This window comes from Schistocerca gregaria, chromosome 5, assembly GCF_023897955.1.
Source record: "Schistocerca gregaria isolate iqSchGreg1 chromosome 5, iqSchGreg1.2, whole genome shotgun sequence".
NCBI lineage: Eukaryota > Metazoa > Arthropoda > Insecta > Orthoptera > Acrididae > Schistocerca > Schistocerca gregaria.
The window spans coordinates 342,623,370-342,634,679 of record NC_064924.1 but is presented as its reverse complement, the minus strand read 5'-3'; the positions used below and the strand labels follow the sequence as shown (position 1 = coordinate 342,634,679).

At 45.6% G+C, this 11,310-nt stretch overlaps 1 non-coding gene across 1 annotated transcript; it reads left to right on the top strand.

Moving 5' to 3' along the window:
* Window positions 1-10,877: 10,877 nt before the first annotated feature.
* On the top strand, window positions 10,878-10,952 carry Trnas-cga (transfer RNA serine (anticodon CGA)). Its single transcript has one exon. It is a non-coding gene; the product is annotated as a tRNA-Ser (tRNA).
* The last annotated feature ends 358 nt before the right edge of the window (window positions 10,953-11,310 follow it).

Genomic DNA, 11,310 nt, shown 5'->3' with positions numbered 1-11,310 from the left:
ACGTGTTATGAACATTTAAGACTGCGACAATGACGGCCGATCCATTGGATCACAAATCGGCCAACAACGAAAATTTGCTGGTAAACATCATTAGATAAGGGCAAAGAGTAAAGTAAATAACAGACGAATAAAGTAAATATTAGTTTAATTCAGCTTATTTAAAATGACATGTAAGGTGTCAGGCAAATCCAACACCTTCCATGAAAACCCTGACATAATAAGCAAATCCACTAATATGTCACATAGCTCCGAATAAATCGTGACATTAAAATAACCAAAGTAATACAAGAAACGAGTAAGCAAATGGAATGCCACAGACTAACACAAGAATGCCTAAATGCATGTCGTACCTTCCCACCGTGAGGCAGACGCAGTTCCGAGGGGAGAAACGAGAACAGAAGCCGAGAGCAGAACCGTGTTAAGCTAGAAGGCCCTACGATAAGGGAGGGGCTGGACACCCACGCCGCCAGCCTACCTGTACGACTACACAATCCGCACGTTTTAGCGTGAGGCTTTTTCGCGTCTCAGGTACGTCAAAGACCACCCCCCAGCCCATGTTAAAAGCTAGAGCCCTCCAGAAAAACAGTATAGATCTTACGATAACACAAAAAGGGACACTACCACCCACAAGTTTTAGCGTGAGACTTTTTCGCGTGTCTATTACATTAGGATCACTCCCCAGCCCATGTTAAAAGATAGAGCCCTCCAGAAGAGCAGTATAGATCTTACGATAACGCTAAAAGGACCACACTAGCTGCAGGTTTTAGCGTGAGACTTTTTAGCATCTCTGTTACGTTGCAAACTTTAAAAACATTGCCCCACCACGAAAAGTATAACGTTTCTTATTGGATAGACAGAATTTTTGTAGGCGGAGCTTAAGGTTAACATTGAGACCCTGATTGGTCAGATGAAAACATAGCCAGATAGTTTTTTTAAACTAACTTCGGTAAATTGTAGTAAGGAGATGTTAGAGGAGAGTTGGTTCCGAGACGGCGAGCTGGATGGCTGCTGCGCCGGCCGCTGCCGCCCTGACGCTGCTTAAACACCGACAAGGTAATGAACGCACGCGATGCCGCATTTTTGAGCGCATAAGGCTTCACTCAGAACTGCAGAAGTCTCATCTGTTACACCCCGTTTTTGCGTAATACTAGTGTCGATCGTTAATTAAAACTCATGGTGTTCACATTTGCCACGTGAAGTAAAAATCTGAAACGCGATGATTTTTCTATTTTATAGTTATTGAGAAGCCACATCAGCCACTGTAATTTACGACAGGTTAGATAAGTTATTAAAGATAACTGAGGGTCACTGTAGACCATTTTGATAGTTTTCTCTTTTGTGAAACTTAAATTAAACCTAGATTATAGATGTGATATGGCATAGGTCATCCTTCGATCGATTGTAGAACTTGGAAACCCATTCAGGGAATATTCGTTCACATTTTTGTTGAACGCAGTTGGTTTTTACCAGCCTGTATTACAAAATTTCCTTTTATCAATATTGCAATTTATAAACGATGTTTTGTGAGTAGAATAAAATTATCAATGGTAAACTTAACTGCTTTTTCTTCGTTATTTTACCAGCTAACTAAAAATAGGAAAGCCTTGAACCCGTTCCACTATATTTAGTTAGTATTAAGATTCTTTTGCAGGGAGTGCAGTGGAGCTGACGCTGAGATCATTTAGTATTTGGTTATATCATCGCTAGTCTCACTGAACTCTTCAGAATTCTACATGTCATGTGTGGTCTGGTGTCTCCTTACCAGCAACAGGTCCCAGGTTCAAACTAGTTAATTCCCTAAAAAACACGCTCAGAGCGTCGTTGCGCGAAAGTGGTAGGGAGACACGATATAGTACAAACAGACACCACCATGAATGTTTAGAAACATAGTAAGACACCACATTTAATTCGAACTGTTCACTAAGACGGCTATTAGGTAAGAGAGTGCAACACAGTATTGAGACACTAGCAGTTGTTCCAAAAATCAGTTAGGAGAGAGAAAAAAATCATACGACATATCACTGAGATCGGGAAGGTGTGACGATGATAATAAATCGTGGAATTAGAAATCCTAGATCGGTCTATCGCTGGCGTGTTACTTTCTGGCGTGTGTTCGACTACTACATTTTGGATTGGGCCCTGATTTGGCTTCCTTACCTCTTTCTTTGTGCTTTTAATTAAAAGATCGTTGGCGTGTTACTTTCTGGTGTGTGTTCGACTACTACATTTTTGATTAGGCCCTGATTTTGCTTCCTTAGCTCTTTCTTTATGGTTTTAATTAAAAGTGTTCTGGGCTTATGTCTCACGTCCACAGAATTAAGACCTCCTTTTGCAAATGGTGGAGACAGCATGTCGAATTGTACTTTAAACACATCGCCACTCGATGAAAACCACAAAAAGACTCGTTGGATGTTGTGGGCCAGTGGGTCCAGCATAAGCATTGTACAATAGTCTACTTAGTATTGATGCGCCTGTCGCCTTCACTGTTTTAATTACGTCTACTTCGCTGTTAGAGTGAATTTTTAAAAAGGTGTCTTATTTAGTTTAAGGTTCAAATGGCTCTAATCACTATGGGACGTAACATCTGAGGTCATCAGCCCCCTAGACTTAGAACTGCATAAACCTAACTAACCTACGGACACGACACACATCCATGCCCGAGGCAGGATTCGAACCTGGGACCATAGTATTCGCGTGGTTTCGGACTGAATGTCAGTTTTTATCTCCAATTGTAGGTTGTCATCTGAGCTGGAACTGCATTAAGACAGAGACCAAGTGATGTATGCATTGTGCCAATTTTACACCGTCAATGTAGTGAGTACCGTTGGTAGCTTGTCAGATGTTTAAGAGAGCCGTGTAGTTTTGGCACCTCTCGCTGTTGTGATGTCTCTGAGAAAATGCGCCGACTTCGTGTGGTGTTCAGGCGGTGAGACAGATCCACAGATGTCGTCTGCATACGCAACGCAAGACATTTTGTGTCATGGACTTAAAGTAGTGTATATGTGATGCTATCTTAACTACCAACCGTTCGACGTCGATAGCACACATCACCACTGACAGCGGACACCCTTGTCTCACTGACTGACCAACACAAAGTTTTCTTCAAAGTATGTGAATACTAAGCCATCCCTGAATTTACTTTCCGCAGCTGTGCTGATAACAGCTCAGCGTAAATGCTGGCGCTATAACGCTTCGCCCAGGTTTGCCCAGTGCCGGTACATCACAAGGCTTTTACCGAAAAGATATTCCATCCACAGTTTGACCCCTAGCGTTGGTATTTTGAACTCAGCAAGGAGTAGTGTGATAGACCTCAACTGGCCCATCCTCTTGACGTGTTCCTCATTGGATGCTACAACTACACTCCTAGAAATGAAAAAAAGAACACATTGACACCGGTGTGTCAGACCCACCATACTTGCTCCGGACACTGCGAGAGGGATGTACAAGCAATGATCACACGCACGGCACAGCGGACACACCAGGAACCGCTGTGTTGGCCGTCGAATGGCGCTAGCTGCGCAGCATTTGTGCACCGCCGCCGTCAGTGTCAGCCAGTTTGCCGTGGCATACGGAGCTCCATCGCAGTCTTTAACACTGGTAGCATGCCGCAACAGCGTGGACGTGAACCGTATGTGCAGTTGACGGACTTTGAGCGAGGGCGTATAGTGGGCATGCGGGAGGCCGGCTGGAAGTACCGCCGAATTGCTCAACACGTGGGGCGTGAGGTCTCCACAGTACATCGATGTTGTCGCCAGTGGTCGGCGGAAGGTGCACGTGCCCGTCGACCTGGGACCGGACCGCAGCGACGCACGGATGCACGCCAAGACCGTAGGATTCTACGCAGTGCCGTAGGGGACCGCACCACCACTTCCCAGCAAATTAGGGACAGTTGCTCCTGGGGTATCGGCGAGGACCATTCGCAACTGTCTCCATGAAGCTGGGCTACAGTCCAGCACACCGTTAGGCCGTCTTCCGCTCACGCCCCAACATTGTGCAGCTCGTCTCCAGTGGTGTCGCGACAGGCGTGAATGGAGGGACGAATGGAGACGTGTCGTCTTCAGCGATGAGAGTCGCTTCTGCCTTGGTGCCAATGATGGTCGTATGCGTGTTTGGCGCCGTGCAGGTGAGCGCCACAATCAGGACTGCATACGACCGAGGCACACAGGGCCAACACCCGGCATCATGGTGTGGGGAGCGATCTCCTACACTGGCCGTACACCTCTGGTGATCGTCGAGGGGACACTGAATATTGCACGGTACATACAAACCGTCATCGAACCCATCGTTCTACCATTCCTAGACCGGCAAGGGAACTTGCTGTTCCAACAGGACAATGCACGTCCGCATGTATCCCGTGCCACCCAACGTGCTCTAGAAGGTGTAAGTCAACTACCCTGTCCAGCAAGATCTCCGGATCTGTCCCCCATTGAGCATGTTTGGGACTGGATGAAGCGTCGTCTCAGGCGGTCTGCACGTCCAGCACGAACGCTGGTCCAACTGAGGCGCCAGGTGGAAATGGCATGGCAAGCCGTTCCACAGGACTACATCCAGCATCTCTACGATCGTCTCCATGGGAGAATAGCAGCCTGCATTGCTGCGAAAGGTGGATATACACTGTACTAGTGCCGACATTGTGCATGCTCTGTTGCCTGTGTCTATGTGCCTGTGGTTCTGTCAGTGTGATCATGTGATGTATCTGACCCCAGGAATGTGTCAATAAAGTTTCCCCTTCCTGGGACAATGAATTCACGGATGTTCTTATTTCAATTTCCAGGAGTGTATAATTCTTTTTTTTTGGTTCCTTGCGTATGTGGTCAGCATGCCATATGTAATTTGCAACTCCAGTAGTAATAATTTGTCAAAAATGTTGAAAAAAGTCAGTTGAAACCCCGTAGGAGGCCGGAAATTGTCCTTTCTGTGCCTTGGAAGCTGGTGTTTGGTTTCCTTGTCCACAAAGAATTCTTGAAGAAAGATTATGCCTTCCGGTGTGAGGTTATTTCCTACCTTCAGTAAAATATCACCGAAGTCGATGTGTGCGTGAGGCATTATTTCGTGTAATGTAATAGTTGTCCGGATTCGTCATAGACTTTGTCAATCATTTGCAGAGGGACACAGTTTCATCTACGGTCATGTCTTTCGGTTTGGATCTAATAATGATGTCTTCCGGGTGGTGTCGTCTAATATTCGTAATTTTGGCTTTGTATTTTTTGATTTTGCAGTAGATGTCAGCATTAAGGATGTTTACACTTTGATACAGTTCTCGAAGACACTGATGATAAAATTACACTACTTGTTTTTGGCAGAATTATTTTTGTCTTGAGTAGTTGGTAGTTGTAAATCACAATTGTAGTTTTGCGTAATAGAACTAGTGGTGGTATATCAGTCCTTGAGGTGAAGGATCTGTTGCCATTTCCGCGGTATGGTCTCATAAAGTTCTTGATCGTTGAGAAGATTTACATTTAGCTTCCAGTATCATCTGCCACGATATACCGTCTGACGGTGCAAATTAATGCTACATTAGTAGGCAGTAATCGGAAACATTAATAAGCCCAGTGTCTCAGTTTGTGATTTTGGTAATAAGCTCAGAAACAGTTTGAAAAGTTTATAAGGGTGATTGCAGGCAAATTCAAGTAGCCTGCCAGAGACAGTGTCGCTTGACATGTTCTTCGTTTGGTTTACTCAAACCGAACAAACACAGCTTTGCTCACCTAGCTTAACTTCGTCTTTCCGAGAAAGACGCTTTTAACTGGTAGTGAGCATTTCAAGAAGTGGTAATCCTGGGACCCACAGATGTCTGTGCATTACTGCATTTTAGCGAACCGCTTCGATGATTTTACTAACGTTTCACCAGCACGAGTGGCTGGCATTGTCAATGCTTCACCCTCCATTACTGATGGTGAACTGGAGCCGAGCTCGCGGCCGCAGGCTATATGTACCTGGCGCACCAACGTCCGAGGGCTTCTCCGCGGTGATTTCCGGTGCGGTTCTCCTCTTGCTACCTGCGGCGGTCGCTCGCTGCAGCACGGGAAGCCAGGATCCGTTTACCTTAAGGCTTCCTTCTTTCTTATTGAAGTTATTCCCTTGTTTTTGTATCCTATAGCCTCTCTGCTTCTCTACAGCCAGAACGTACAGTGCGTGCACTGTCACGGCCGATTATTCCACCTGCCACAACTTGCAATGTCGCTAATGTTCTTTGACCCTGGTGTTCATTGATCGTCGAGTCATTCCGACATAAACTTTTCAGCATGCGCATGGTATGCGGTATATTCCCGACATTGCAAACAGGGTCCCTTTTCTCCTTTGCCGATAGAAGACACTGTTTGATCTTCTTTGTTGGTTTGAAGATCGTCTTTACGCCTTGCTGCGCACTATACGGCCGTTTCTGTCCGTCACTCTGGGAGTGTGTGGCAGAAAGGCCGTATCCGACATTTCTTTTTCTGACTTGTCGCTTCGCCGAGTGTTTGGCTCTATTATACTTCTAATGTAACTTGTGGAGTACCCATTGTTCTTCAGAACACTATCCAGGTTTGGCATTTCGCGTCTGAGGTGCTGCAGCTCACATATTCGTGCTGCTCGCGTTAAGAGCGTATTAATAATGCCTATTTTATGGCTACGGTGGTGCTTTAATAGATAGTGTCGGTTTCGCTACACGCTGTGTCCCGGGTTTTCGCCATTCGTTGTGACCGGCACATCTAGGAATGGTAGTTTCTTGTCCGTTTCTACTTCCATGGTAAATTTTATGTCGGCAAGAAGGCTGATCAAGTGTCTTAATCAGTCACTTACCTGTTCTTCACCATGGCTTCTCACAACGAAAGTATCATCGATGTATCTGTACCACACGTTAGGTTTACTAGTCACCGAGTGCAGTGCCTGTGCTTCGAATGTTCCATGAAGAAGTTGGCCGCCACTGGACTAAGAGGACTACCCATAGCAACGTCTTCCAGCAGTTCGTAGAAATTGCCATTCCACGTGAAATAGCTCGTGGTGAGACATGCATGAAAGAGGTTCCTGATGTCTTGCGGGAAAATGGAAACGATGTGATCCAGAGAGTCACTGAGTGGCATTTTCGTCACACAGAGAAACAATATCGACGCTGTCAAGGATGTCGTTTGGTGCAACTTTTCAGTGAAATGTCCTGAGCTCTTTATGTATGTGTGAGTCTCCCCCACGTGCGACTGGAGCAGAAAGGCCAAGTGTTTTGCCAGTTTGTAGGTCGGTTAGCCAGGACCGCTAACAGTCGGTCTTAGTGGAACGTTATTCTTTTGGCACTTAGGTAATCCATTGAACCGAGGTGGTAGAGCCTCTGTGTTGCGGACGTTCCTCTGTATGTCCGCCGGCAGAGAAGACGCCTTGGTTAACCGATTCGTATTCCGTGTGAAAGCCTTAACAATTTTGTATCAAGTGGCTCACTATTCGACAGCAGGAGGACGCAAAAGGCAGCGGCGCTCCCGCTAGCCTAGTCTGTACAGTCAGCTATGCTAATTTACGGCAAGTGCACCGGGCCCGCAAGTGTGCGTAGAGTTACAAAAGGTTCCCTATCATAAGTTGTCAGTGTCAGGAATCTCTTAATGTACAAAAATAATGGAATAAATTTCTGCAAATCAGTACCGTACTCATTGCTTGAACGCCGTTATCTACATTGAGATGCAAACTTATCTTTTGTAGTATTCCGATGGCCAACTCCTGTACCTTACTCACCTCCTATCCCAATAGCGAATCCGCCGTTTTTTTGTTCCATGATCTCGAAAAATTATATGACCGTGTATGGCATACCCACCTCCTTCTAAGGTCCAGACACACATCTCATAAATTATATCCACCTCGTCATATCCTTTCTCTCCAACCACCAATCTTATATCATCAACAATACCAACTCCTGTATTTGCCATTCTACTTGAGGTGTGCGTCAAGGATCTGTCCTCTCTCCTCTCCTATATGCCAAAGCCCACCTCTCACGATCATCTCCTCCAGTGTGCCGATGACACCACCTTCCTCGCCCTCTACTGTGCCCTCCAGAAATCCCAACGATCCCTTCAGTTCCATCTCAATCGGTTCACGTTATGGTGCAACCAGTGTCTCCTTAAAATCAAATCTTCCAAAATCCAGGCAATAATTATAGACCAAACCACCAGCATCTTCCGTCCCCACGACCTTAACATTTACGACCGTTCAATCCAGCTAACTAACACACTTAAGTACCTCGGACTAACAGTTGATCACCGGCTAATGTGGAAGCCCAGTTTACTAACCATTCAACAGAATGGTTAGTAAATCAATAGACTAAAATTACTAAAACTACAAATCCGCCGAACATGGCGACTGCAAACTTCCACGATCCTTGGAAGTCTCTCATAAGTCTCTGATCTGACCCATCCTCTGCTACGGAAATGTGGCCTGGGCTTCCGCTCCTCCCTTCTTTTATCGCGTCCTGCAGATTCTCGGACGCCCCGGCTTCTGCATAACCTATCCCCCACCCGCATGCTCTATCAACTTATAAAATTCCCCATCCTACTCTTCCACCTTGTACACCTCAGAGTACCCTATGTTACTCGCAAACCATTTACACCCCCCATTCCCTTTCCCCTTAGCTTTCCCGCTCACTGCTCACCTGCCCTAGTACTCTACCGCGTCTCTTTTAATACATTACTCGAACACGCCACCTCCACATCCTCTTCCAAACAAACTTGAACCGCTTTCCATTACCCAACATACTCTTCTAACCAGATCTAGACCATCGTATCTGCCCTCCACTTGTCGGGGTTCCTTTCCCCTCCACTCCTCTTCACCAACTTCCTAAGCCGTGGTTCGGAATCGCATCCCTCTTCATTCTTCCCAAGTCCCTCTTCCAAACATCCATCCTCATAAACAGCCTCCTATGCACTAACAAGAATGCTACGTTCTTATGATACCCTTATCACTGACAATCTTCATCCGCTAATCACTTTACTCATCTATCTTTCACTTATGCAACTGCTAATCTGTTTTATATACTCGTGTGAATATATTCATCTTCCATTCACCTGTGTCTGTATTCTAATTAATGAACAAATCATCCTTTTGTATTCAACTTACGAAACTGACAATCTGTCTTCTACTGTATAAAAGATCCATTTTTGACAACTGCCATGCCCGATTTTTATATTATGTTTAAAAATTTTTACTCTCATGTGGCTAATTTTTATACTTAAAAAAAAATTTACTCTCATGTGGCTGACGATAGGCAACAGCCCACACCCCGCCCATGTGCGATGAGGAGGATGAAATAACATTAATGAAGGAAAAATTATAATGTTGTCAGTGGCGGCTCGCGAGTATACATTCTGAGTGTTAACAAATTTTTAGATTCAGAAGAAGTAATAGCAACTGCTGTGTAACAGTTATGCTTATCAACAAGTTTATATAACTAAAGCCCTTGTCAATAATGACAATAACAGCAATAATACGTACAACTTATCTGACAACAGAAAAAAAATTGTGGAATTTATTTGTTTTAAGCATAATTAAGTACAGTTTAGGGCAATAACGAAATACACTACTGGCCATTAAAATTGATACACCAAGAAGAAATGCATATGATAAACGGGTATTCATCAGACAAAATGACATGTGATATCATTTTCAAGCAATTTGGGTGCATAGATCCTGAGAAATCAGTTCCCCGAACAACCACCTCTGGCCGTAATAACGGCCTTCATACGCCTGGGCATTGAGTCAAACAGAGTTTGTGTACAGGTACAGCTGCCCATGCAGCTTCAACACGATACCACACTTCATCAAGAGTAGTGACTGGCGTATTGTGACGAGCCAGTTTCTCGGCCACCGTTGACCAACGTTTTCAATTGGTGAGAGATCTGGAGAATGGGCTGGCCAGGGCAGCAGTCGAACATTTTCTGTATCCAGAAAGGTCCGTACAGGACCTGCAACATGCTGAAATGTAGGGTTTCGCAGGGATCGAATGAAGGGTAGAGCCACGGGTCGTAACACATCTGAAATGTAGCGTCCACTGTTCAAAGTGCCGTCAGTGCCAACAAGAGGTGACCGAGCCGTGTAACCAATGGCACCCCATACCATCACGCCGGGTGATACGCCAGTATGGCCATGACGAATACACGCTTCTAATGTGCGTTCACCGCGATGTGGCAAACACGGGTGTGACCATCATGATGCTGTAAACAGAACCTGGATTCGTTCGAAAAAATGACGTTTTGCCATTCCTGCACCCAGGTTCGTCGTTGAGTACACCATCGCAGGCGCTCCTGTCTGAGATGTAGCGTCAAGGGTAGCCACAGCCAGGTCTCGGAGCTGATAGTCCATGCTGCTGCAAACTTCGGCGAACTGATCGTGCAGATGGTTGTTGTGTTTCAAACGTCCCCATGCGTTGACACAGGGATGTAGACGTGGCTGCACGATCCGTTACAGTCATGCGGATAAGATGCCTGTCATCTCGACTGCTAGTGATACGAGGCCGTTGGAATCCAGCACGGCGTTCCGTATTATCGTCCTGAACCCACCGATTCCATATTCTGCTAACAGTCATTGGATAACGACCAACGCAAACAGCAATGTCGCGATACGATAAATCCCAATCCCGATAGTCCAGAATCCGACCTTTATCAAAGTTGGAAACGTGATGGTACGCATTTTTCACCCTTACACGAGGCATCACAACAACGTTTCACCAGGCAACGCCTGTCAACTGCTGTTTGTGAATGAGAAATCGGTTGAAAACTTTCCTCATGTCAGCACGTTGTGGGTGTCGCCACCTTTCTTTCAGGAGTGCTAGTTCTGCAAGGTTCGCAGGAGAGCTTCTGTAAAGTTTGGAAGGTAGGAGACGGATACTGGCAGAAGTAAAGCTGTGAGTACCGGGCGTGAGTCGTGCTTCGGTAGCTCAGTTGGTAGAGCACTTGCCCGCGAAAGGCAAAGGTCCCGAGTTCGAGTCTCGGTCGGACACACAGTTTCAATCTGCCAGGAAGTTTCATATCAGCGCACACTCCGCTGCAGAGTCAAAATCTCATTCTGGGTACTCGTATTAGTTCACGGATTTACTTCCGTATTGAAATAAGATATTGTTGCGCTTCACCAACACAACTAACTGTACATTTCCTTGTTAAAGGTTCGCCTGTAGCCGTGCTCATTTTCGTCACTCTCTCAATCGACGGATCTGTTATCGGAGGCCCCAGTTGTTTTGCGGCTAACTTTTCCAGGTAAGTTACTTTTCTGTTATCAGAATGAAATTTTCATTCCACAGTGCGCTGATATGAAACTTCCTGGTAAACTAAAGCTGTATGCCGGACCGAGACTCAACATCGG